The 27050-nt window shown below is 41.8% G+C and overlaps 2 protein-coding genes across 6 annotated transcripts in view; one reads left to right on the top strand and one right to left on the bottom strand.

Annotated features, from left to right (window-relative positions):
* Nucleotides 1–9643, bottom strand: part of CREB1 (cAMP responsive element binding protein 1) — a 77354-nt gene extending 67711 nt beyond the window's left edge. For 2 of the 3 annotated variants that reach the window (XR_001106407.3, XM_012446049.2), the window contains exon 1: nucleotides 9470–9642. The gene's annotated coding sequence lies outside the window, so the exon portion shown is untranslated. Of the gene's footprint in view, nucleotides 1–9469 lie in introns of all 3 variants that reach the window. The other variant, XM_012446050.2, reaches the window with a different exon arrangement.
* A 179-nt stretch (nucleotides 9644–9822) lies between these two features.
* Nucleotides 9823–27050, top strand: part of KLF7 (KLF transcription factor 7) — a 482827-nt gene continuing 465599 nt past the window's right edge. For 2 of the 3 annotated variants that reach the window (XM_064373105.1, XM_012446042.2), the window contains exons 1-4: nucleotides 9823–10010; nucleotides 18958–19160; nucleotides 20732–20784; nucleotides 23294–23372. The gene's annotated coding sequence lies outside the window, so the exon portion shown is untranslated. The remainder of the gene's footprint in view (nucleotides 10011–18957; nucleotides 19161–20731; nucleotides 20785–23293; nucleotides 23373–27050) is intronic. The other variant, XM_012446043.2, reaches the window with a different exon arrangement.

A 27050-nucleotide genomic window follows, 5' to 3' on the forward strand; every position in this document is an offset into this window, starting at 1 on the left:
TTGGGTCGTATCCCCAAGATAGCTCATCATGTATGTATATGCAAATTTTCTAAAATCTGAATAAACCTGAAATCAGAAATACTTCTGGTCCCAAGCATTTCAGATAAATGATTCTCAACCTGTAAAACCTATCTGCTTAGTGCCTTGTCTGGCAGAGCTTAAAAGAAGAGAGAGAGAGAGAGAGAGAGAGAGAGAGAGAGAGAGAGAGAGAGAGAGAAGGCAAAACAAACAACAAAAAAAGAAAAAAACCCAGTAGACGAGACAAGAGTGTGTATATATTAAGGGGAGTCAGACATTCTGGATGTGAACAAAAACTAATGCCTATTCTTAGCTAAGTTTTGTCTCAAAAACCTATATTTACAGATGTAACTAAACCACACCTTCTACTTACACCTTCAGCAAGCTGACCAGCATCTGGCTCTTTTATAATGACTGAACTAGTATATATTTTATTGGGAGAGAAAGAACAACTAGGTTCACATTATCAGTTTGTTGCTTTAACTTAATGATTTTTGCCTCCACCCCAAGAGGCAATTCACTGACGATTCCATGACACTGTGGAAAATCACTTAACTCTGGTAGTCCAGACAGATATGCTCCAGAAAAAAAAGTTCCGCCTTTACAGATTTCAATTGTCTACCCTATCTCCATACCCAAGTATGTAAAGAAAAGCACTTTGTAAACATTTTAATCATTTAGCGGGTACAAACTGCACAGAGCATTATTTTATTTATTTATGAAACGGCATCTCGCTCTGGGTGGAGTGCAGTGGCATGATACTGGCTCACTGCAACCTCCGCTTCCACGACTCAAGCAATTCTCCTGCCTCAGCCTCCCTAGCAGCTGGGACTACAAGTGTGTACAACTATGCCCAAATAATCTCTGTATTTTTTGTAGAGACGGGGTTTCACCATCTTGGCCAGGCTCGTCTTGAACTCCTGATGGCAAGTGATCTGTCTGCCTTGACCTCCCAAAGTAGCGGGATTACAGACATGAGCCACCACGCCTGGCCAAATAGCACACAGTAATATTTTAAATCAAATAATAGTAAAACCTCAAAACAATAGTATAACAATATTCTTACATTAAAAACTTTGGCGTATGTGATCAACACATAAACATCAACCTGGGCATACACAAATGAAATATACCATGACAGCTTTTTGTTTTTTTGAGACAGAGTTTTGCTCTTGTTGCCTAGCCTGTAGTGCAACGGTGCGATCTCAGCTCATTGCAACCTCTGCTTCCTGGGTTCAAGCGATTCTCCTGCCTCAGCCTCCTAGGTAGCTGGGATTACAGGCAGCCATCACCATGCCTGACTAATTTTTCTATTTTTAGTAGAGACGGGGTTTCACCATGTTAGCCAGGCTGACCTCAAACTCCTGACCTCAGATGATCCACCTGCCTCAGCCTCCCAAAATACTGGGATTACAGGCATGAGGCACCGCACCCAGCCCCTGACAGCTTTACTTAGTGATGTTTTTTGGAAAGAGACATTGTGTCCCTGCTGCTATATTATCATCACTTTCCAAGTGTAATCAACTTAAAAAACCTATAGTGTATATATTTTAAGGATAAATACAAATAGTATGTATATTTAAAATGTGCTATAGCATTTGGGCGTGGTGGCTTATGCTTATAATCCCAGCACTTTGGGAGGCCGAGGCAGGCAGACTGCTTGAGCTCATGAGTTCAAGCCTGGGCAACATGGCAAAACCCTGTCTCTACAAAAAAATACAAGAAAGTTAGCTGTGCCTGTTGCCATGTGCCTGTCGTCCCAGCCACTCAGGAAGCTGAGGTGAGAGGATGGCTTGAGCCAGGAAAGAGAGGTTGCTGCGAGCAGAGTTTGCACCACCGCACTCTAGCCTGGGTGACAGAGTCAAATCTTGCCTCAAAAAAAAAAAAAAAAGGTACTATAGCTCAATGCTGTTTTGAAAAGCTAGAGAGAAAGAAAATGGTAGAGAAACTTAATTTGTGCTTTAGCTGAAATACATATTACTTGGTCCAACTGGCTGACCAAAGATTTCCACAGGGGGAAAAAAATCATCTATGCAGTAAAGTTTATCATCTCAGCAATCATATAGGTGAATCTCACTATTTTCAAATTAAGGTACAAAATATAAAACTCATTCATAATTACATTAAGAAATACTAGAAAATCATCAAGGTAAGTTAATAAGTATGTAAAAAATAAATGAATGCAAGGAAAAATCTAGTAATCAGCCTTACTGGGTAATAATATCCCATGAGTTGTCTGTTGAAAAAACTCAAAAAACACTGGACTATATGAAATCTTCTTTCTCATTAAGAAAGCAAGCTACAAAAACCTTTTTTGGCCAAAATAGTAATTGAAAGAAGCAGTCTGTTCAGAACTGTAAGAACCTCAACAAAAGAGTTAAATTCACCTTGTGAGTTAATTCTTAACCTGGCTTGCTTGTCTCCTCATATATGTCTTGATCATTTTACTAAAACTTTTAAAAACTGGAGTTAAACAGGAAACGAGGCACTTCAAATAACTATTTCCTGTCACGAACTATTAGTTTTCATTCAAATAAAAAGTTTTTCATTTAAAGAAATAAAGGCGAAAATGGCAGTTTACCTTAGTTTAAAAGGTCATATAACCTAAAAATAGAATCAGCTCACTAACTACTTAATAAAGTCTCCTTACATAATAAAATGCCTCAAACTGTTAAAAAAAAGAGGCTCTTTATGTGTTGATACAGAATTGCTAAGCCATATTAAGTGGTGAGGGAAAAGCATGATATAGGAGAAGAGTGTACATATAGTATGCTACCATTTGTACAAAAACATTTGTACAAAAAGAGGGAGACAGTACATGAATAATTGCTTGTGTTTACATTAAATACCTCTGAAAGGACAAATAAAAAATTGCTAACATTTAGGTAATAGGGCAAGAGAATGTAGGGCATTTTGCTGCATTATATTTTATGTTTTGAATTACACACCACCTGAATGAATTACTTACTCAAAAAACCAAATTGGAAATATAAAAAATATCTTCCTCTTTACTTCACCAAAGGTGATCACTTTTTCCTTTGACTGCTTTCTTATGACACATACTTTGCCTTAGTCACTATGTCCCCAACAGTTCCTCGAGGGTAGAGATAAGACAGTGTAATTCATCTTTGGATTTGTTGTAGCTTCTGACCCACTGTATTACATAATGTAATAATAAATAATTAAAAAAATAACAGACCGCCTAGGTGTGGTGGCTGACACCTATAATCCCAGGCATTCAGGACCAGCCTGACCAACATGGTGAAACCCTACCTCTACTAAAAATACAAAAATTAGCCAGGCATGGTGGTGTGTGCCTGTAGTTCCAGCTACTAGGGAGGTTGAGGCAGGAGAATCACTTGAACCCAGGAAGCAGAGGTTGCAGTGAGCTGAGATCATGTCACTGCATACCAGCCTGGGCAACAGAGCAAGATTCCACCTCAGAAAAAAAAATTAAAACAAAACAAAAAAACCTGGCCAACACTTGAGCACTTGTACAATGCCTGGAATTTAATATGTATTACTTTATAGTTAACCCCACAATTCTGAGGTAGTTATTCTACATTGATCAGCAAAGAAAGTGAGGTAACGAGAAGTTAAGATTATGCCCAAGAGCCCACAGGCAGGAAGTTAAAATAAAGCTTAAGGGACTAGCTATCATTAGTTATAGCCCTAAGGTACTTTCTGTATCTCTCACAATCTTATGAAGTAAGTATTATTATAACATATTATTACATATGAGGAAACTGAGGCTGAGAAAGATTAAGAAACTTCCTTTGGGACACAAAATTCCTTTAGGGTTGGCACATGATAGTAGTGGGAATGCTTGGATTCAGACCTAGGCCTGTGATTCCAAACCTCATGTTCTTTCAACTACATTCTCTGTCACAGTGAGTGCTAAATAAATATTTGAATTACCATAAACTGTTGTCTCAAGTGATACTGTAGTAAAGATGAGTTCACAGGTGGGTAAGAAAAAAAATCCTGCATTTTCCATCCTTACATCTTGCTGCGTTCCTAAATTTAGATTTGAGTTCTATTCAATAAAGAAGCCATCAAAGTTACACCATTTATCAAGATATTTGCAAAACTATGTCACAAACTGGCTGTAAACAAGTTTATGTAACTCATATTTGATAAGCTATTTATGGAATAAATAGAATTATAAATGTCAGTAATATACTGTAAGCATTAGGTTAAAAATAATTTTCTCTACTGTTATAAGGAGAAAGAATTTAAAAATAGGTGAAGGAGAACACATACTTGGTTTTACCATAACCATACTGTACCCAAACAAACAAAACCAGATGTCTTAAGAATGAGAGACAAATAAAGCTACTTTTCTATGAAGAAACCAAAATTTCTAATGAGACCTAATCAAGAATATGAGTTTCAGAAAGTATAAAAAGAAAGGCGCCATTTTTATAAATCAGTTTTCTAAGTTTTTTCAGGCTTCTTATGGAAAAAAAAATTCAAAACAGGGAACAAGTTTTAAATTCCCAAAGAGGTGTTCTTTTAACATTCTTCAGGCAAATTCTGTCAAATAATTTATTAGCTTTCTAAATGCAGGTGTTCATGAAAAAAAAAAATTTTCAAGCAGATCCAGCTGTAATTTTTACCGTTGGCTGGGACAGTACAGAAGTACAACTTAGTAACATGTTCCAGATGAATGTTCAAATATTAATGAATATAAAAGTTTGAAGTTTCACCTGGAATTACTAAGAATCACAAATTATGAATGTATAAATAATAAAGTAGATCAGGCGTGGCGGCTCACATCTGTAATCCGAGCACTTTGGAAGGTGTAGGCGGGCAGATCACCTGAGGTCAGGACTTCAAGAACAACCTGGCCAATATAGTGAAACTCCGTCTCCACTAAAATACAAAAATTAGCCTGGCGTGGTGGTCTGTGCCTGTAATTCCAGCGACTTCGCAGGCTGAGGCCGGAGATTCACTTGAACCTGGGAGGCGGAGCTTGCAGTGAGCTGCGACTGCGCCACTGCACTCCATCCTGGGCAACAAGAACGACACTCCGTCATTCATAAATAAATAAATAAATAAATAAATAAATAAATAAATAAATAACTCTTGGGGAAAACTAATGAAAGAACCTATCAGTAAATTTTTTTTTAATTTTTTTGAGACAGAGTCTCACTCTGTCGCCAGGCTGGAGTGCAGTGACGCGATCTCGGCTCAACGTCTCCTGGGTTCAAGCGATTCTCCTGCCTTGGCCTCCTGAGTAGCTGGAATTATAGGCACGTGCCACCAGATCTGATAATTTTTGTATTTTTAATAGAGATGGGGTTTCACCATGTTGGCCAGGATGGTCTCGATCGATTGACCTCATGATCGTCCCGCCTCGGTTTCCCAACGTACTGTAATTACAGGCGGGAGCCACCATGTCCGGCCATCAGTAAACAATTAAAAAAAAATCTAACAAATGAAGAGTCATATATATAAATGTATTTATTTATTTTAATTTTGAGACGGAGTCTGTAATTCCAGCTACTTGGAGGCTGAAGCCGGAGATTCGCCTAAACCCCGGAAGCGGAGCTTGCAGTGAGTCGCCACCTCGCCACTGAACTCCATCCTGGGCAACAAGAGCCAAACTCCATCTCAAATAAATAAATAAATAAAATATTTCTTGGGCATGACTAAAGAAAGAACCTATCAGTAAACAATTTTTGATTTTTGTTTTGTTTTATTTTTTGAGACGGAGTCTCGCTATGTCACCAGGCTGGAGTGCAGTGGCGAGATGTCGGCTCACTGCAACCTCCACCTCCCGGGTTCAAGCGATTCTCCTGCCTCAGTCCCCCGAGTAGCTGCGATTATAGGCACGCACCACCAGACCCAATAATTTTTATATTTTTGGTAGAGAAGGGGTTTTAACATGTTGGCCAGGATGGTCTCGATCTACTGACCTCGTGATCGGTCCGCCTTGACTTACCAAAGTACTGGGATTATAGGGATGAGCCGCAGCGCCCGGCCATCAGTAAACAATTAAAAAAAACTCATAAATGAAGAGGGGTGTGTGTGTGTGTGTGTGTGTGTGTGTGTATACGTATATACACACACATATGTATATATAAAATTTTGAGACAGAGGCTGTAATCCCAGTTACTCGGGAGGCTGAAGCCGGAGATTCGCTTAAACCCGGGAGGCAGAGCTTACAGTGAGCTGCGACAGCACCACTGCACTGCATCCTGGGCAACGAGAGCGAAACTCCGTCTCAAATAAATAAACTATCTCTTGGGCAAGACTAAAGAAAGAACATATCAGTAAACAATTTTTTGTTCTGTGTGTTTTGAGACGGAGTCTCGCTCTTGTTGCTGAGGCTGGAGTGCAATGGCACGATCTCGGTTCACTGCAACCTCTGCCTCCCGGGGTTCAACCGATTCTTCTGCCTCAGCCTCCAGAGCAGTTGGGAGTATAGGCAAGTGCGACCAGACCTGCTAAATTTTGTATTTTTAGTAGAGACGGGGTTTCACCATGTTGGCCAGGATGGTCTCCATCTATTGACCTCGTGATCCGCCTGCCTCGGCTTCCCAAAGTACTGGGAATTACAGGGATGAGCCGCCGTGCCCAGTCATCAGTAAGCAATTTAAAAAAAAAAAATCTCACAAATGAAGAGTCCTGTATATGTATGTTTTAATTTGGAGATGGAGTCTGTAATCCCAACTACTCCGGAGGCGGAGGCCGGATATTCGCTTAAACCTGGGAGGCGGAGCTTGCAGTGAGTCGCGACAGCGCCACTGCACTCCATCCTGGGCAACAAGAGCAAAACTCCATCTCAAATAAATAAATAAATAAATAAACAAATGAAAATATCTCTTGGGCAAGACTAAAGAAAGAACATATCAGTAAACAATTTTTCGTGGGTGTGTTTTTTTTTTTTTTTTAGATGGAGTCTCGCTAGGTCTCGCAGGTTGAAGTGCAGTGGAACGATCTTTGCTCACTACAACCTCTGCCTCCCGGGTTCAAGCAATTCTCCTGCCTCAGCTTCCCGAGTAGCTGGGATTATAGGCGCGAGCCACCACACCCGGCTAATTTTTTTTTTTAGTAGAGACTAGGTTCACCATGTTGGCCAGGCTGGTCTTGAACGCCTGACCTCAAGTGATCCGCCCGCCTCGGCTCCACAAAGTGCTGGGATTACAGGCGTTGAGTCGCCGCGCCCGGCGCATATTATTTTTGAGACGTAGCTTCGCTCTTGTTGCCTAGGCTGTAGTGCAATGGTGTGATTTTGGCTCATCCCCACCTTTGCCTCCCGGGTTCAAGCGATTGTCCGGCCCCAGTCTCACGAGTAGCTGGGATTACAGGTATGCGCCACCACGCCCGGCTAATTTTGTATTTTTGGTAGAGACGGGGTTTGTCCATGTTGGTCAGGCTGGTCTCGAACTCCTGACCTTAGGTGATCCGCCCGCCTTGGCCTCCCAAAGTGCTGGGACTACAGACAGGCATGAGCCACCGCGCCTGGCCTCCGGTGTATATTCTTAACAAGAAAACAAATTCTACTCAACTAATGGTGGCTTGCGGAACATCATTAAGGAAAAATAGTAATCTACCATTATCAATACTGTAATAATCTTCTCAGCGATTGGAAGTAAAATCATTTTTCCAATCTTTATAGAGAACCTCTCTTTATTGTATCTTCTTAATTTTCTTGGCAATGACAAATTGATAATGTGGTCTTTTTTAAGGAGAAGCAATACAGCAAAGCAGGTTTTAGAAAAGTGACTTGCATACAGAAAAATAAGACACTGCTTCTACTGTCAATCAATATTTGTTCCTAACCAGAAGCCTTGTATGTATCAATCACAATGCAATCATACAGTGACAGACAAATACTTTTAAAACAAACTTGTTCGTCTTTTGCACCACCTAAAATAACTGCTCGGGGCTTTACTTTTAAATCAGGAAATGAGCCATAAATATAAAAGATTTCAATAGGCAGCAATCAAAAGTATCTTCCACTAAACCTTCAGAAAGCAGACGTAAGCCGAGGTTAGAATTAAGTAACTTGAGATGGCATTACAAACTTAAATAGGTCATACCATATGTCCTTTAAAAATTGCCTTTTAATTTTTAATGTGTCAATGACTTTTCTGCTGTCCTCTTTTCCCAACAGGGGAAGAAAAAAAATACAGCTTGTGGCTTAAATTCTCAATCTCAAGACCGGGGTTACCTACTGCATGAGAAACAAATAATGGATACTTTAAAGTCTATTTTTAGAATTAGTATTATATCAGTCTCTCATTAAAGTTGACACAGAAATTCGTGGGAAATATGGTAGGGGGGTAGGACGGAGGGTGCAGGGAGAGCCAGATGACCCAAAACGCGGCTGAGAAGGTTGCACCCCGCGAAATGATGTAAAACAAGAGTACGTCCGCTGATACTCGTTTCAACGAAGTGTTTCAGAAGTGTTAATTACCTTATTGAAAAGGGTTAAAACCGAAACTGTTTTCAAACACTAGCTTCCCTTTTATAAGATCCCAACAGTTTTTTAAAGTTATTACAAATATGTTTTTTTTAGCACCCTTTCTCCCAAAAAGCATGCATTTCCATGACTACCGGATTAAAAAAAAAAAAAAAAAGGCAAGGGGGTGAGGGAGTCAAAAATTCCCCCCAGGCACAAGCCCTCATCTCTCAACTAAGCAATACAGGGCAGAAAGCAGCATTTCCTCAACGGTGTGGGAGCAGGAGGGAAAGGGCATGAATAAAAAATACAGCACGAGAGGAAACCTTGGGTTTCGAACTTTATTGCACAAAGAGTGGAGAGAAGAGTAGGTCAGACGTTGCAGCTCTTCCCCTTGCGAAGCGAGCATGGCAGACAGCGAGGCCACCGGGAAGGCAGCAGGCACCTTCACCTCCTCTGCCCTCAACTGTCGCCTTCTTCCTCCTCCACCCCCCACCGGCACCCAGGCGGCGGTTGCCCCGGAGGCCGGGCCAGGTCGGGTCGGGGGCGAGGCGGGCGGCGGGGGCCGGACAAGCGAGCTGCGCGGGGGGCAATGCAGGGCCGAGCGGGCGGCCTCCCCCGGGGCGGCTCCCGGCTCCCGGCTCCCAGCTCCCGGCTCCGCGCCCGGCCCGGCGGCGGCAGCGGCGGCGGCGGGAACGCGGGCGCCAGCTCGCCGCGGCCGGCCGCCCGCACACACCCCCGGCCGCCGGCTCCCACCCCGCCCGCCGCCCGCCGCCCGCCGCCCCCCGCCATGAGCGCCGCCGCTGGCTGCAGGCAGAGTCGCTGCCGCCCCGGCCGCCGCTGGCTCCAGTCCGCCGCCATTATTCTTTGTTCGCTGCGAGCGGCGGCGATGTTGTGGGGCTCGGGCGGAGGCTCCATCTTTACCGCGGCCCCTCCTGCGAGGGGAAGGCCCCAAGCGCGGGTGTCCGGCGCCTCCCCGTCCCCCCTCCGTCCCCCCGGCTCTCTCTGGCTCCTGCCTCCTCCTCCTGCTCCTCTTACCGGTGGTACAAGCTCCTCCGTCACTGCTTTCGTTCACGGCCCGGATCTCGCTGGAGTTTTATTCTCTCCCCCACGTAACACACCGCGTCAAACTACACCTCCGCCGCGTCACTCACCAACACTCCGCTTCTCCCAGCCGCCCGGGCCACAGGCAGCAGCAGCCGCCGCCGACTGAGGAGCCGCAGCCAGGGAGCCAGCCAGCGCCGCCCAGTGCCGAGTGCGCAGCGGCCGCGCACGGAAACAGCCGAGCTCGGCCCGGAGGAGCTCGAGAGGCCCCGCCCCCGCTCTGGGGACGGAACTTGCCGAAGGCCTTCGGTTTTTTTCGGGCGAGGCGAAGAGGTTGCGCCGGTAGAGGAAGGCGAAGGCGGGCTGAGCCCAGCGCCGGGAGGGGTGATCTAAACCCCTCTGCCGCGTTCGGATCGATAAAGCCGGCGGCGGAAATTTGAAGGAGGAAACGGGGTTTGTGTGTGGCCCAGTGGGGAATTCCCGAGGGGTGTCAGCGACTTGGTGGAAACCCCCGCGCAGACCTGCCCCTACGGCGGTGAGCGGCGGGCTCGAGGGCGGTTGTGGCTGCCGGGCTGTGCCCTTCAGCGCCTCCAGCCCCTCCAGCCCCGGGAACTTTCCGACGCCGCCAGCACGCGGCCTCAGCGCCGCTCGGGCTGGAACGCGGCCGGACCGCGGGAGCCGTGCAGGCTGGGGAGGAAGGGCTGCTGTGCCTCTGCCAACGTCCTGGGGCCTGGGGCTCGGGGACGTCGTGGGACCCAGTGGGGACGGGTTTTCCTTTCCGAGACTCCGCGGAGAAACCTGGCGGCCGCCGGCGGGGTATACTTTCCCGGACGTTGGCTCGGATACTGTGGCACCTCGCGGGGTCTGCCCGGGCCGTGGGTGACGTCGACGGCTCTCGGAGGCCTCCGAGCCACGACCTGCCCGGACCACTGGAAATATGCCCCATCCCACCCCCCCACCTTTCTCCAGACAACATCCTGTGTCGCTTTCTTTCCTCAGCCTGTTTTCTACAGCAGGGATTCGCACCCTCTGCACTGTGAACCCAGCAGGGGGACTACTTCCGTGGCTGGAAACTACTGAACTGCTCTCTTAGAGGTTGCCCAGGCCACACCACTAGGTCCCCATTCTCCTTGGTAGTAAACTCTGCAGCCCTCTCTCTGTCCCTGGGCTTTGAAGTCCTTTTTTTTTTTTTTTTTTTTTTTTTTTTGAGACGGAGTCTCAATCTTGTCGCCTAGGTTGGAGTGTAGTGTTACTATCTCGGCTCACTGCAACCTCCGCCTCCCGGGTTCAAGCGATTCTCCTGCCTCAGTCTCCCAAGTAGCTGGGATTACAGGCACCCGCCACCACGCCCGGCTAATTTTTGTATTTTTAGTGGAGACAGGGTTTCACCATGTTGGCCAGGCTGGTCTGGAACTTCTGACCTCAGGGGATCTGCCTGATTCGGCCTCCCACAGTGCTGAAATTACAGGCGTGAGCCACCCCTCCCTGCCTCAGGTCTTAATCATTCTTTTTCTAAAGGAGATATGTCTTTAGGAAGCAGAGAGGGTTCAAATCCGGACTCCGCCCCTGACTCACTTCTTTGGTAATGAAAGAGTTGTTCTTCTTGTTACTCTAGGTCCCCTACTGTTTTCTCATGGACTTTGCCTTTAACGAGTCTCCTTTCCTTCTGTTACTCTCAACCTTTCCTTCTCTACCGGCTCTTTCTTACTAGTATTTACACATGCGTAAGTCTCTCAATTCTTTAAAAAGATTTCTCCCTAAATCGCTCTCCAAAAACTCCAGGTGTTTCTTATCCCATGGACAGTCTCTCACATCCCATTCCCCAGCCCACTTCAGTGTCCCCACCGCTCACCTGAAGTGGCTCTGAATTGTCACAGACAAGCTTCATGTCTGTAAATGAAGCGGATCGTTTTCAGTTCTCATTTTACAAGCCCTCATCCCAGTATTTGACACGATTGACCATACTCTCCTCCAAATATACTCTTCCCTCTGGTCTTTGTCACAGATTTCCTCCCTACCTGTGTTTGCTCTTTAACAACCAGTTCCTCCTGTATCTACCCTCTTATATGTTGGAATCATGCTGAGCTAAACCCTGGCCCTCTTTCTGAGTCTCCCCATGTACACTTTCCTAGGTAGTCTTATGCTCTTCCAGTAGCATCAACTACCCTCTGTCAAAGACTCTTCAATCCATGACTCAAGCTTAGATCTTGCTCTGGAACCCTACATTTATATTTCCAACAGATTGCGTTTGGTATACTTTTCATTTGGATAACTTAAGGCATTTCAGACTCAACTAGTATATCATAATCTCTTCAAAATGCTCCTCCCATAGTCCCTGGTTCAGTTAAGGGTATCTTAACATCTACTCAGTTCATGCCAGACACCTAGCACACCTCCAACACACAGCAGAATCACCTACATCTGTCTGCTCCCTGGAAAATTGGATTTGTGACCTCTCTCTGTTCCCATGACTGTATTTTTCATTCCCATTCTGGTCTAAACCACTGTCACCTCTTGCTTGAAGTCCTACAATAACCCATTCAGGTCCTCCAAAACTGCTCTTGCCTCATTCCAATTTTGCTGCCAGAGTAATATTTTCAATATAAATCTGATCAAATCATTAACCTGCTTAAATTCCTCGGTGGCCTCCCCTTGCTTACCACACATTGTCTAAGCTCCATTATCTGGGCTTGTCTTTCTCTCCATCTGTCCCTCTAGTTGCCTGCACTCCTGCCGTAGTATTTAATAATATTTCCAGGCTCTCCTCTTTTTATTCCCTACCGTAGGCTCTCACTTCAGGGCATTCACACATGCCCTTCCTTCCCATAGAATTCGTTTATCTCACCCATTTCTCCTACCTAACTGTAATTTATCACTTTCTTTTCCAATTCATCATACTTCTCATTATTTGTTTAGTGTCCATGTAATTGTGCAGGTAGGGACCACATCTGTCTTGTTCACTACCAGCTTTTCCTCTCCTTTCCCATCCCTAGCAACAGCACAATGTCTGATAGAGTGGTACGTGTTAAATATTTATCGAATACATAGTGAATTTCTGAGTCATCCCAGGCAGTTTCTTAACATTTGAGTTCAAATCCTGCCTCTCAGTGAGTTACAGGTTGCTGTAATAAAGTCCTATATAGACTTGATGGCTTATAAACAATGGAAATTTATTTCTCATAGCTCTGGAGGCTGGATGTCTGAAATCAGACTGCCAACATGGTCAGGTTCTGGTGAAGGCCCTCTTCAGGGTTGTAGATGGCTGTCTTTTATCTTTGTCTTACAATGCAGAAAGAGAGCAAGAGCACTCAGGGTTTCCTTTTATAAGGCACTAATCCCATTCACAAGGGGTTTGCCTCCCAAAGGCCTCACCTCCTAATACCATCACATTTAGGGTGAAGATTTCAAAATATGAATTTGCAGGAGGCGGGGGCAGTGGTGAATTCATTGCACTGGCTCAGCCACTTACTAGCTAATGACTTTGGGCAAATCTTTCACCGTTGTGCCTCAGTTTTCCCATTTGTAAAATAAAGGTGATAATAGCACCTACCTCGTAGTGTTATTGTAATGATTATATGACATAATACATGTGAAGTATACTTGGAAGAATGTTTGTACTTGGAACAATGTTAAGAAAAATGTTATCTATTACTAGCTTTTACTTGGATCATCTTAGCCTGTATCAAATACGTTTTCAAAATTGAGTTCATATTTCTGCTCTTTTATCATGGCAATATACATGATACCAAAACTTTGGAATTATATACTCATAACCTATAATTATCACCCACAAATATGGTGAGTTTTTATTTAATTTTACTTATTTATTTATTTAGAGATGGAGTTTTGCTCTGTCGCCCAGGCTGGAGTGCAGTGGCGTGATCTCAGCTCACTGCAACCTCTGCTCCCAGGTACAAGCAGTTCTCCTGCCTTGGCCTCCCAAGTAACTGGGATTGCAGGCGCATGCCACCACGCCCAACTTTTTTGTATTTTTAATAGAGACGGGGTTTCACCGTATTGGCCAGGCTGATCTCGAACTCCTGACCTTGTGATCCACCCGCCTCAGCCTCCCAAAGAGCTGGGATTACAGCCATGAGCCAATACGCCCAGCTAGTGAGTTTTTATTTTAAAATGTCCTCATATTCATTCTTCCTTTTTATACACACTAACCTTCATTCAGACCCTATTATTTTGCTAACTTCCTAAGTGGAAGGCCAGCTTCCAATATTCACCTGGGCCTTAACTGTCAGACCAGTGGGCCTCAAACAGTTATTAAAACATGAATTCTTCTTGACTTCTGCTCTAATGGCCTCTCTTTCCGCCTAACTTTATTCATTCATTCCAATGCAAGTTATGTTACTACTAACATTTTGGATATACTCCAGATTTTCAACCTCTCTACTTTGACATATCTCTCTTGGGTATACTCTAGCATTTTCAGCCTCTCTACTTTCTGACATTTGTACTTTCAGCATCCAAGTTTTGTCTCTGGGATTTGGAAGCCACCTCCATTGTAAAAGAAATTTATTTTGGGAATTAGGCTTTCACTGTGTTGCTCAGGCTGAAGTACAGTGGCTGTGCACAGCGGCGGACATTGTGCGTGACAGCCTTGCATTCCTGGGCTCAAGCAACTCTCTTGCCCTCAGCCTCTTGAGTAGCTGAGACTACAGGTGACCCCCATTTTTGACTCAGTTTTCCAATTGCAAAATATGGTCAACATCAGGGAGATGAAAGTAGAGGAGCGCACATGGATGTAACTAGGTAGAGTGTAAGAAAAGTATCTTGAAAGAGGTCCAGAATAGGGAAAAGTTCCCATAAGACGACTATAAAAGGCTTCAAAGATAAAGTGGTATTTGAGAGCTTTTCTATAATCACAACTTCCTTTTCCTGTTATTTTTTACTCTTGTTTCTGAATATAATTTTTACTCTCACTATGAACTCAAGTTCCATGAACTCTGCCTACTCTAGTTCATTACCTCCTGTGATTTGCTTTCCTACCTAACCCGAAGACCATGGTGACTATTTCATTTATTCTAAAAATATCTGTAGAGCACCTACTTTGTGCCAGGCATTCTTCTACAGACTGGGGAAATTATGAACAAAACATTGTCTTTCCTCACAAATGTTCTAACATTTTCAACCTCTCTACTTTCTGACATTTCTGTTTGATCACTCTTTTGTGCTGTCATGCATTCTTCTGGTCATAACTACTATGTCTAGGTTGACAACTCTCAAAATTATATCTTCTTCCCAAATCACTTTCCCAAACTCCATACTCATTTAAAATCCTGTGTATTCTTATCTCCACTTGGATAATGCCTTAGCCTCTGTTCTCCCAGAAAGCACAACCTGAGGCAAAAGCTTCTGTGCTATTATTTTATTAGGAAGTATAATTCCAAGGAAATGAGGGTAGGGAAAAACAGTGAATTGGGGCAGGAGGTCAGGATTCAGTCAAAGGGTTTCTAACACTACTGTCTCCTCCTGCCCCCCGCAACACAAACTTTAATTTTATGGGGGCACCAAGCAGACACTTGTGTGATGCATGACCTAAGCAGGAGGCAAAATGCTGTCAGGTAGTTTCTGCCTAAGTTTGGTTGGCCAGTGGCAATGGGGGCAGAATAAAAGGCCAAAGGCCCCACAGGTGAGTGAGACCAAGAGGATCTGAGGTGTCATAGATGTCTACTAGACATCTCAAACTCAGTGTGTCCACAGGGACCTGATTGTCTCCCTCATGTCTGCACCTACAGCCCTTTGCATCTTAATTGCCGAGGTTAAAAATCTTGGCGTGATATTAATGTCTTCCTTTCTCCACATCTATCAGGAAATTTTATTGACTGTACCTTTAAAATATTAATATACCCCCAAACTGACTACATACTACCATTACAAGTGAGCCTAATAACTTCAGCTCTTGCCTGAATTACTGCAATCGCTTCTTAAGACGTTTCCCTACTTATTTCCTTGCTGGGCACCAGCCACACTTCCTTGGCACCTTGGGGCTTTTCCAGTGCTTAAAATGCTTTTTCCAAATATGCAGAGAGGTAACCCCCTCACCTCCTTCAAATCTTTGCCAAAATGTTACCTCACTGAGACCTTAAACACACTACTTAAACTTGCAACTTGCACCTCAGCCACCCCCCTACACAACCCAGTTTTCTGAAATCCCCTTACCCTGTTAATTCTTTTTTCTCTATGGGACCTATTACCTTCAAACATACAATCTATTTTACTACTTTTTATGTTTATTGTTGACTGTTTCCCCTGCTAAAATACAGGTTCTGAAAAGCAGTATTCTTGTTTTTGCTCACTGATGTATCTCAAACACTTGGAATCTTGTCCTGACATAATAAGTGCTATATCTATCTATCTATCTATCTATCTATGAATTTATAACATTCCTGTCTTCAGTCTCAGGTGTTTTACACTGTTAAGATTTATTTTCTTGGCTCAGTGTTGTGGCTCACGCCTGTAATCCCAGCACTTTGGGAGGCTGAGGTGGGTGGATCACCTGAGGTCAGGAGTTCAAGACCAGCCTGACCAACATGGAGAAATCCCATCTCTACTAAAAAAAAAAAAAAAAAAAAGATTTATTTTCTTGATTATTCTTTCAGTTAAAACAAGGAGGGAGATATATTATGGGTTTCCTTCTTATTTGGTAAGATTTCCTACAGTCTTAATATAATAGATATCAATAAATACTTCTGGGCGAGGAATTTGTTGAAATCCTCAGTAGCTGTCTAGTTATAATGGCCAAAAAAATGTGAATGACCCAAATGTTCCCATTACTGAATAGTTAACCACTTAATTCATTTTTGTCTCTTTTATATTCATGTACCTCTCTTAACTCTTATAACAATACTTATTCATTTCAGGTATACTTACACATATTCTTTATTGAACTCTGAACTCTCTAAAGGCTAAGTTTTGTTTTGTTGCACTTGTATCCTAGTAACTGTCATCTAATAGTAGGTGCTCAGTAGTGTCTGTTGAATGAAAGAGTGATTGAATGGTAGCAGTTTCTTCAGCACTGGTCAAGGGAGTGTACCCCACCCTGCTGATTCAAGCATCAGATCTACTCAGAAATTCTTCCCCTGCTGAGAAGGTAGGGAAGCTGAGACTTTTCACAGTTGAAATCAATGTGAAAGGAGCTGTTATCAGTACTCCCTAAGTAATCTTGTGGTTTTATTATTTATTTGTTTATTATTTTTTAGACAAAATCTCACTCTGTTTCATAGGCTGGAGTGCACTGGTGTGATCAACACAGCAGCCAGAGTGATACCAGTAGCTGGGATGACAGGCACACACCATCATGGTAGCTAATATTTTTAAATGTATTTTTTGTAGAGACAGAGTCTCCCTGTGTTACCCAGGCTGGTCTTAAACACCTGGGCTCAAGCAGTCCTCCCACCTTTGCCTCCCAAGTGTTATGATTACAGGCATGAGCCTACCACACCCAGCTGTTATTTTAATTTGACTTTCCAGATAGAAAGAAAAGAAAGCACTAATCTATTCACAACTATTCCTGATCCGCTTACCAGTTACATTTCCCCCATGCAAATTAATATACTGTATCTTAAAATTGATTTAAAAGACCAGAAAAACAAAACGAAGAAAGTTTTGGCTTTTACTTCCCCTTCCAGCTATTGTCCCATTTTTTTGTTCTCCTTTACAGTAAAATCCTAGAAAGAATTCTATATTCACCTCCCTAATTCCTTTTCTCCTGTTTTCTGTTAAAACTATTTCAACTACCTCTTGCCCCCAGCATTCCACTGAAATTGCTCTCCAATTACTTTGTTACTTTGTTAGTTAATCCAATGGCCGGTTCTCTGTCTCCATCCTTGACCTATTAGCATTTGGCATAGTTGATTACTTCCTCCTCCCTGTAACACTTTCTCCACTTAGTTTATAGGACACTTCAGTCTCCTGGTTTTAGTCCTACATTACTGGTCACTGTTCTCAAACTCTTGCTCACTGACCTTTTATATAGGAATATCCCAGGCCCTTGGCTTGGACTTTTTTTCTTCTGTTCCTACCTGCTTTCCTAAAGTGCTCTCATTCAATCTTATGTCTTTAAATATAAATGTGCTCACAACTCCCAAGTCTTAAATCCAAACTTGTATTCCAAGTACCTCAGCATCTTTACTTGTACATTTAGTAGACCTCTTCATTTCATCATATCCAAAACAAATCTCGGGGTTTTCAGCATACCCCTTCCCCTCAAAAAATTTATCTACCTACAACCTTCTTTATCTCAGTTACTGGCAACTCCATTGTTCGATTGCTGAGGCCAACTCACCAATTCTTTTCTGTCCCACATTCAGTTTGTCATCAAAGCCTGTTGCTGGCTCTACAAAACATATGACCACTCTCCCCACCTCCACTGATAGCAGCTCGGTTCAAAGTACTGTCATCATTGACTAGAATTTTGTATTAGCTACCCTTCACATTCATTCTAGTCTCAACACAGCAGCCAGAGTGATACCTTTAAGATATAGAGCAGATCATATCAAGACTGTTTAAAACTTTCTACAAGTTCCCTATCTCACTCAGAGTAAAAGCCAAGATTTTTACAGTTAGTCTCTGCACACCTCCCTTACCTCTCTGGTCTTACTTCCTGCTGTAATTCCCCTACCATTCTCTGTTTAGTCACATTGGCAGCCTCCTTGCTGTTTTTCAAATGCTTTGAACACACTCTCTCCTAAGAAACGTTGCCCTTGCTGTTGCCTCTGCTCTGAATGCTCCTTCCAGATATCCATGTCTTCCTTGACTCCTCAGGTCTTTGCTCAAATGTGCCCATTTCTGTGAGGCTTTTCTTTTTCTTTCTTTCATTTTTTCTTTTTGAGATGGTGTCTCGCTCTGTTGCCCAGGCTGGAACGCAGTGGCGCGATCTCGGCCCACTGCAACTCTGCCTCCTGGGTTCAGGAGATTCTTCTGCCTCAGCCTCCCGAGTAGCAGAGACTATAGTCATGCGCCACCACGCCCAGCTAATTTTTGTATTTTTAGTAGAGATTGGGTTTCGCCATATTGGCTGGGCTGGTCTCGAATTCCTGACCTCGTGATCCACCCGCCTTGGCCTCCCAAAGTGCTGGGATTACAGGCGTGAACCATGGTGCCTGGCTGAGGCCTTTCTTTACTACTCCAATGGACATCAATCATGCAACAACTCATCTCTTTGCTCTTTTGGCTCTCCCTATTTTCCTTTACTACTTTATTTTTCTCCATAGCACTTATCACTTTCTCTGAGCTATATATTAACTTATTTATTGTGTTTATTGTCCGCACCCTCTAGGGCAGGGACTTTTGTTCCTTTTTTTTTTTCATTGCGGTATCCTTAACATCTAGAAGAGTGCATGGTACACAGCTGGCACTCAAATATTTGTTGAATGAATGCAATTGAAATTTTGTATGATTATCATAAGCAGGTCTTTCTTAGACCGATCACCTGTAGGTGCATCTATAAATATTGAGCTTCTGTATTGCAGCCTGAATCATGGTGGCTCCACTAAGTTATCATCTTCTTGTGGTGCCTGCTTTCTACGTGGCTACACTCTGTCTGGATTCCTTGTAACTGAAAGAGACGAAGACCTCTTTGAAGCTTTCTGGTCTCCCGTGTCACAGAGTCAGAACTGGAGAACTGATCAGCAAGATTCTGGTGGCTTGTAATTAGCATTTCAAGGGCCAAATGGTAAGTTACTAGCACTGCTGCATGTTCCATCTTCCCTGCAGCTGAAAGCAATGCCATGTAAACAAAGTCAAGTAGTCTCTTATTATCTTAGAAATTGCAAAAAGCCCTGTGGCTGGCGACTAAAACCGGTAACAGTAACAAGCAAAGATTTATTGAGTGCTTACTTTGTGCCGGCACTGTTCTAAACACCTTTGGATGTATTACGTAATTTAATACTCACAACAACCCAGTGGGGAAATATTAATATTAGGAACATTTTACAGATGAGTAAACTAAAGCCAGAGAAGACATGTGTCTGTGGTTCTTACAGCTAGTGAGTGTCAAGAGTCAGAATGTGAACCCAGGCACATTTTGACAGGTTTTAGAGCCTTAACTCAACCATTGTGTTACGCTGCATCCTTATAGAATGAAAAGGGGAGAGGAATTTTACCTTGAAAAGAAAACAAAATAGGCCTGGCGTACTGGCTCATGCCTGTAATTCCAGGACTTTGGGAGGCCGAGGCTGGCAGATCACGAGGTCAGGCTAAAAATGCAAAAATACTCCACTAAAAATATGAAAATTAGCTGAGTGTGGTGGTGCGTGCCTGTAATCCTAGCTACTTGGGAGGCTGAGACAGGAGAATCACTTTACCTGGGAGGCAGAGGTTGCAGTGAGCCTAGATCACGCCACTGCACTCCAGTCTGGGCGACAGAGCAAGACTTCGTCTCAAAAAAACAAAAAAAAGGAAGAAAGCAAAATACTTAATAATTATGATTTTATCACTCTAATTCTGTCATTCTAAAAGCGCCTTCCTAACCAAGCACTTTCTTCTGGTATCAGCCCTGTTGCCATTTCATGCATAATACAAGATTTAGGCTGACTGGCCTCCAAAGTACCTTGTCACTCTTCCTAGTCAAAGGAGTGGACTCCTCGGAACACTCTGCCTTCCCCTGTATTTTTGCTTCAGTAGCTCTTGCTCTTTAGCTGAGCTCTGAAGAGTGCGTCTTCAACTCTTGAGAGCCACACATAACCCCCCAATACCAGTACCCTAGTCTGGTTTAGGTCCCTGGATTACATGTTTTTATTTCCATCAAAGCACCTGTCATACTTGTCATTATTTGGTTAATTGTCTATTTCCCTGCTAGATTAATCTCTGTGAAGACAGAGATTGTGTCTGCCTCATTCATTGCTATATCTTTAATACCTAGCATGGTGTTTGGCATGTTGGAGGAGTTTGGTAAAATTTTTTTGGATGTTCCATCAGGACTTGGTAAAAAAAAATTTGAATGAATATAAGTGATATTTCTATAGCCTATCTGCAATTATATTTAGGTATTAAGGTGAATTTTCTTGTGGCTAGGCTAGCCTACCTTTTTAGACATGGAAAAGATGATTTTCTTTCAGTCTGCCTTCTAGCTGTTGGGTTTTCATGGTATGGTATCACTGCTAATGCCAAAATGCTAAGTTTTTAATTAGTGCCACTGTCTGCTTTAGCTACAACTGACATTCAACTGGTGTATGATGGATGTCTTCCTAGGATCTTTTACATATACGTACTAATTTAAATTTAGATAACTTCTTTGGGTTTCAGGTTCCTCAGCTATAGAACCAAGTTACCTAACTGACTTCCACAAGATCAAACTGGTAAGTTTGGGAATTGGGGTCTGAATTTAGAACTTCCAGTTCTAAGTTTAGCCTTTTTGTTCATATATAATGTTGCCTTCCTATTCCCATCTGTGATCCTTCTCTACTAGTCCACAGGTAGCACCAGATTACTAAGTAACCTGCACATTTCATATTCTTGTCATATTCATTTCCTTTGAAAAAAACTTTCTCACACCTGTAATCCCAGCACTTTGGGAGGCCGAGGCGGGTGGATCACCTGAGGTCAGGAGTTTGAGACCAGGCTGGCCAACATGCTGAAACCCCATCTCTACTAAAAATACAAAAATTAGCCGGACGTGGTGGCGTGCATCTGTAATCCCAGGTACTTGGGAAGCTAAGGCAGGAGAATCACTTGAACCCCAGAGGCAAAGGTTGCAGTGAACCAAGATTGCGCCACTGCACTCCAGCCTGGGAGACAGAGTGAGACTCTGTTTCAAAAAAAAGAAAAGAAAAGTATAAAACCTTATGTAGAATAATGCCCTCTCCCCCAGGATGCCCATGTCCTGATTCTTGGAACCTATGAATAGATTTTCTCTCATGGCAGAAGGGACTTTGCAGATTTGATTAAGTGAAGGAGTTTGAGATGAGGAGATTAATCTGGAGTATTTGGGTGGGCCCAATGTGATTACAAAGATCCTTATAAGGAAAGAGGAAGGAAGAAGAGTTGGGATATGCTTCACTGCTGGCTTTGAAGAAGGAAGATGAGGCCATCAGCCAAAGGATGCAGACAACCTCTAGGAGCTGGAAAAGTCAAAGAAACAGATTCTTCCCTAGAATTTTCAGGAGGAATGCAGCCTTGCTGACACCTTGATTTTAACTCACCGAGACCTTTGAACTTCAGCCATCCATAACTGTAAGATAATAAATTGTGTTGTTTTAAGCCATTAAGTTTGTGGTAATTTGTTACAGCAGCAATAAAAAACTAATATAACCTTCTAAGGACAAAAAGGGCAGGAAAGGAGATAATAGAAATTGAGAGAACTCAACATATGTTTGGAAGGTGAAAAGTAGATGGAAGAAAGGTAACTGACTTGGTAGAGTAGAGGAAGCTGATACCTAAGTGCCTGCAGAAGGAATTAGAGGCTGTATTTTTCCATTCCATTTGTAGAAACTAGGAAAAATGTACAAAGGGGAGCCTATAGAACATTTAGCTAAACATTTAAAAGATATACGCTGCTAAAAAATTGCTCACTAAAATATATCCAAGTTCTGTGATGTACACAGAGCTTTCCTCTGTCATTTTAGTGCTTTCTTAAATATGACTGGAAAATCCTAGCTACTTGGGAGGCTGAGGCAGGAGAATCGCTTGAACCTAAGAGGTGGAAATTGCAGTGAGCTGAGATGGCGCCACTGCACTCCAGCTTATGTGACAGAGGGAGACTCTGTCTAAAAAGAAAGAAAAAAGAAAAGTATAAAACCTCTTACACTTACAAGAAAGTGTGTTGCATGAAAGAGATAAATCAGCAAACCATCTGACCAACCAAACAGAAAATCTGATGTGTTTGAATGTATTGAGATCAGATTTGAACAACTGGTAGAGAGTTTTGCATTAGTGATATAGTCTTAGAAAACTAAGTAAATGAAAAGAACAATACACGTATTAACTCCAAGGAAAACAGAGTTGTGTAGAAGAAAAGTAGTCATAGTTTATATTTGACTCAAATCTGACTAAAATACAAGGTTCTAATAATATAAATACTGATTATTAATCTAACTAAAATAATGATATGCAGTGAAAGGTATATGTATGTGGTGGGCATGCAGAGAGGGAGGAGACCCCTTATTTCCATAGTGAAGTCAATAAATAATGTCTAAAGCAGTGATATCACATTGCCACAATTAAAACATTTTATTTAGATATATGGTAGTCAATTCCAAAGAATCAGCTAAAAGAATTTACAGCGGCTATCTCTGGGGAAGGGTAAATATTCAGTGAGAGGGCTGTTGACTCTTCAAACTATGAACATATATAACTTTGAAAAAGCTAAATTATCTTTTTAAAAAAGGACTAGAAGATGATCTTAAGGAGAAAAATGCTAGGAGATACTTTCCTAGATTAGAAACACATGAACATTAAGGTTGAAAGAGATATTTACATCTCTTGAAAAGGCCCCATGACCATGAAATTCTGGAATCTGGAATAACAGTTATTTTTTTTAAAAAACACAAAACACATAAAACCTTGTAGGTATGGATTGAGGGTTACATACAAAGGACTAAGAGTGAGATTGGTCCTGGACTTCTCAACATTGAAGCTAGAAAATAATGTGTCAGTGCTTTCTAATTCTGAAAGAAAATTATACCAAAGCCAGTACTCTGTTGTTTTCAGACAACTAGGTCTTTGCCTGTCGTGAATACTTTCTCAGGAAGCTACTAGAATACCAAATGAGGCAGTAATCCAAAAAAGCCAGGAGCAAGGATATATCTGTTGGCTTAGGCTATGATGCAGTAACAAATGACACCAAACTCTCCATGCTTTACATCATAGGTTTATGGGATGCAGGCTAATGGAGCATGCTCTTTCTGGGACATAGCTAGTCTTACGACAGAGGGAGAAGACAGCCATGGTAAGTCTGTCTTTTAAGCTTTCACCTGGAATTGATAATTGATGTATCGCTAGCTAATGCAAATCACTTGGTCACTTCTGAGTGACCTTAGAGATAAGGTGGACATGGCAAGTCACGGCCAAGACTCATAACAATGGGATGGATAAGTAGAATCCACTCCAATGCAGGAATAGCAAATATTTTGAACAAAAATACAACCTATTTCAAAAGGAGTCCTTGTATAGAAGGGAACAAAAAGAATGCTGAGGACATCTGTGCAACAGTCTCAGAAACAACAATTTGGGATTGAGAAGGAGGTAAGAGAGCTCCGAGAGGAAAGTCAGGTTAGAAGGTGGGTGAGTGACATCTATTGCTTTTCTGACAGGTTTGGTTATTAGATAGCTGCCTGTCTGGGTGGGCACTAGAAGATAGGGAGAGATGGGGGAGGAGACTGCTGTTTTCTCATCAGCTTTTTTTGTATGAAGGGTTTTTAAAAACTATGCAATGTAATAATGTAAATTTAAACTATTTTTTAAGTAGATAGAAATTTAGCTCGACTTTATTTGATATGTCTGTGTGTGTGTGCATCTGTGATGTGTACGTGTTCTTTGTGTATATATGTGTGACCAATTGTCAAACCGTAGTTAGGGATAGTTTGTTACTGTCTGCAGCAAGATAAGTACAGGCATTGAGAGTAAGCATTTATAAACTTGAATAGTAATTTGATAGAATATTTTATATCTACTGAAATCAAGAATATAAACTTTTTTGGCTTATATTTTGTATTCTTGGCTTTAAACATTTTACTTTTCTAGTAATTCATTTTTACTGTATTTTACAAAGGTATTGGTCTGCAATGGATTGGAAATTTTAAAAAATTGGTCCTTCTTTACACAATTTAGAAACAGTGGTTTAGGGTATAAAGGTAAGATTATAGGATAAAAATATTTGAGAATTGTTATGCTAGAACAATTAGCAAATCACCAATGCTACATTTTCTGACCATCCTTCCTCCTTCACAATTATATTCATGAGAACTTATGTAGACGAAACAAAAGCATATCGAAGTCAGCACTCCCGGTCTTTCCATAATTAAGTGATTTACAACAACAGTCTTCTCTTCTTCTATCTTGCCCTCTCAATAAAGCACCTGGAAAGAACCCAAAGAAAATAGTGGTATTTTCCAACAGGCCATGGGAAAACAGCATTAGCAACCCTGAGAAGGTGGAGACATTTAACTTTGCGAGAATAACAAGATTACTTTTTTGTACTTCTGTCCAAGTTCTGCATTTTTGACTGTACTACTTTCATACTAGTGAGTGTTAATAGTCAAATATCTAAAGCATTAGTAGTAATAATGCAAAATAATAGGGATTCTCATGCCTTTCAGACTGATTTATTGGGTTCTTGCTTCTTTCCCTTCGGATTTTATGGCCATGCTACCTATGCTTAAAGAAAGCAAAGAAGATGTCTACAGCAAATGTCTTTTGGGGCTTAAAAACTGGTGCTTTACTGGGATAAAGTAAAATACAGTTTATCATAGGAGGTATTTTTAGAAGCACAAGCAAACAGTTCTTCTTAAGAATAGTGACATTTCTTTCAATATGTAAGCAAAAAAAAGATATCAGTAATTCTACCAATTCTAAAGCTGAAGTTTATATGCATCTTGATAAAGCGCTTCTGTTCTCTGTGTTAGCTGTGGTTCAGTCATGAGGGTTGTCTTGGTAATACTGGAAAACAGAACACAGAAGACTCATGCCCTAACAGGAATCGTTACTACCTAAACTCAGGTACAGGATACAGTGGTTCAAATCATGCCCCAAGGAGTGTCCCATCTCTGCATAGTAAAAGGTTGTCATAACATGGTTAGTAGTTACTGTGTTTCTAAAACTAACCTTATCAGAGTATCTGACTTGTATGTTCAGATACTTAATCAGTGGTTCTTAAGTTTTCTTTTTCACCACAGCACATTTACGTGAGTAACATCCAGAGAAGGGCTCTATTTTCAAAATCTCCTCCCATCAAGACTTTTATTCTCTCCCCACCCTTCCCACTTCTGCAAGGATTTAGAAACAGGTTTCTTGTCTGGGTTTGTACATACAATGGGGAAGGGGAGAATTCATCTTTTTTTGTTTGTTGTTTTTATTTATTTGCAACTTTAAGTTTGTTTCCTTAGACAATAAGGCTGTGAAGAATTATGTCTCTTCATATGTCTCTTTTCAGGATTTTCCCCCAATTTATTAAAGTATAGTTGACAAATAAAAATAGTACATATATCAGAGCATGGTGGCTCATGCCTGTAATCCCAGCACTTTGGGAACTCGAAGCAGGAGGATCACTTGACACTAGGAGTTCGAGACCAGCCTGGGCAACATAAGACCCTGTCTCTACAAAAAATAAAATAACGTTAACTAGGCATGGTGGCACGCCCCTATAGTCCCAACTACTCTGGAGGCTGAGGTGGAAGGATCCTTTTAGCCCAGGAGTTAGAGGCTGGCTGCAGTGAACTATGATCATGCCACTGTACTCCAGCCTGAATGACAGGTCGAGGCCTTGTCTCTGAAAAGAAAAAAAATTAATAAAAAATTGTATATATTTATAGTACATTCAATGTGATGTTTTAATATATGTAAACATTATGGAATGATTAAATCAAGCTAATTAACATATCCATCACCTCATATACTTATCCTTTTTTTTTGGTGAGAACATTTAAGATATACTCTCTTAGCAATTTTCAAGTACGTAATACATTATTCTTAACTATAGTCACCATGCTGTACCATAGACGAGAATAAATCTTTTTATCTGTGTACATCCCTGGGCAGCAAATGAGAATAAGAACACTTAAAAAATTCAGTGTCATGATTGCTAGTGTCTTTTTCTGTTTAAACTTTTCTTAGCAAGGAATCTCTTCCTATTAACTAAATTCTTAACTATTTGACATACTTTTTAAAGAAAGTCCTGTCAAAAATGACAATGATTATTGTACATGTTTGTTTTTTCTTCCAGGAATATCTTCTTGCCAACAGAACTTACAGGAAGACACATATGCCTATGCCTCCTCTGCACAAGCAGATTTTCATATCATTAGGGTTTTACATTTATAGATCAGGAAAAATGTCTATTCCATCCTAATCCATGAGTTGGAGCAGATACATTTATAGTTCTGTGATCCTTTTAAGATAAGAGGCCCCTTAGTACCTATATTCTCAAACTATGAATGAGTGTCATAAAGAATGAAATGGAATTGAATTTGTTAGAATTTGTTGTGCTTGCAGTCCTGGCTCTTGACGGTATAATTTCTTAATCAAAGTCTATAATCTCCTTAACTGGGCTTGTTCCAGGATGAACTACATTCTTTTTGTCTTTCTCTTCCTCCAGTACAATCACCCGGTGCAAATTCATGGACTGAATCTACAGATGTTATTGTCTAATATGTTACTGCCTGATACTCTGTGTTACTAATATCTTTCCATGGCACAGTCCTAAATATTTTTCATAACTGTGGTTTTGAGCCTATGCTTTTGTCATTATGTGTCAGAGTTTCTTGTACATTTTCCAGGAAGCTGCAACTGAATCATTTTCAGGACTTTTATATAACCTAGTCTATCAGTGGTAGTCCAAGATTAAACAAATACTGCATGCTCTTGTGGCCTAAATGATACAAGATGTGAAAGCGTTATAACCAAACACTCC

The sequence above is a fragment of the Aotus nancymaae genome, unplaced genomic scaffold (genome assembly GCF_030222135.1).
Source record: "Aotus nancymaae isolate 86718 unplaced genomic scaffold, 86718_ANA_hifiasm-v0.15.2.pri h1tg000008l, whole genome shotgun sequence".
Lineage (NCBI taxonomy): Eukaryota > Metazoa > Chordata > Mammalia > Primates > Aotidae > Aotus > Aotus nancymaae.